Source organism: Branchiostoma belcheri, unplaced genomic scaffold, assembly GCF_001625305.1.
Source record: "Branchiostoma belcheri isolate BF01 breed outbred unplaced genomic scaffold, Haploidv18h27 scaffold198, whole genome shotgun sequence".
Lineage (NCBI taxonomy): Eukaryota > Metazoa > Chordata > Leptocardii > Amphioxiformes > Branchiostomatidae > Branchiostoma > Branchiostoma belcheri.
In genome coordinates this window covers 273,590-274,837 of record NW_017803468.1, presented here as the reverse complement: position 1 = coordinate 274,837, position 1,248 = coordinate 273,590, and the positions used below count along the sequence as shown (strand labels likewise).

Genomic DNA, 1,248 nt, shown 5'->3' with positions numbered 1-1,248 from the left:
ATCGGTACATGAAGCTAGGATTTACATTGAAAGCATAGAATTTCCTATCTCCATGGATTTCTTTTCTGTCAAAATCTCTCTCTTCTTTGATAATAGGCTTTGTTTATGAATGGTGATTAAACTCTTTCTTTATCCCACAGACATCAATGAGTGTATCAGAAACCTGTGCCACCATGGACGCTGTGTGAACAAAGATGGCGGATACAAATGTACCTGCTCATCCGGGTGGACTGGTCGTAACTGTCGACGAGGTCTGTGTTAACCCTCAACAGAACACCTTCCCGGAATGATTAATCTGTACACCTGGGGTCCGCGCGGACCCCAGAACAGTTTTTTGCTAATTTTTAGAAAATATCAACATGCTACCAGCTCAATTGTTTTGCAAACTGATGTGGGAACCTCTGTGTCCACATTACATACAAAAATCATACATTTTGAACTTTTTCTATTTTTTGGTGAAGAAAAGAAGACAAGAAGAAATACCCGATTTTTAAACCCATTTCAGACTGAAGGGGCTTTTGAGGCCCAACTTTGATCTCAGATAGCGGCTAAACGGCTTGCGCTAGAAGTATCAAATTTGGAGACCTTTCCTAAAATGTCTCTGGAAAAAAGTTCATATTAGTTTAATACTAGTAAATTGATGTTTTTTTGTGTTGCCATGGCAACGGGTTTCTAGCAGGCAGTTTTTTTGAAAATAGAAGTAATTTTGGTTTAAACATAAAAATTTTCTGAGTTTTACATTAAATTACACTTTTCCAACATTAATAACATCTTACATAATTAAATATAAGTTAAATCATTTTATATGAATAGAATATGCTAATTCTATGACGTCATTGGTCAAAATCCAATATGGCGGACTATATTATTAGCTCTGACGTCATATGACGTCATAATTACACCAAAGTTATTAAAATTTAGTTCTATTACTACACCATTCTCTGAAAACTTGGTAGACATACGATGAGTGCATAAAAACATATAAAAACGGAAATAAGGTAATGTATAAGAACGCCAGTGTATCCATTATGATCGAAAGCCGGCTGGGGTCCGCGCGGACTCCAAAAGAAAATCAGATATAATTTTTTTTATAAATGGTAGAAACGGAGTTTTCTGCACTGTATTGAGAGACAACTTTGTGGGTGACAACTACCTAAAATTTCAGAAAAAAATCTTTAGAAACAAAAAAGATATTACAGAATATATAGTGCTGGGGTCCGCGCGGACCCCAGGTGTACTGTTTAGGGT

General features: G+C 36.1%; 1 protein-coding gene across 1 annotated transcript in view; it reads left to right on the top strand.

Annotated features, from left to right (window-relative positions):
• The window catches only part of LOC109468275 (fibropellin-1-like), a 48,463-nt gene that overhangs the window by 4,429 nt on the left and 42,786 nt on the right, over nt 1-1,248 (top strand). The gene's annotated exons all lie outside the window — the stretch shown is intronic.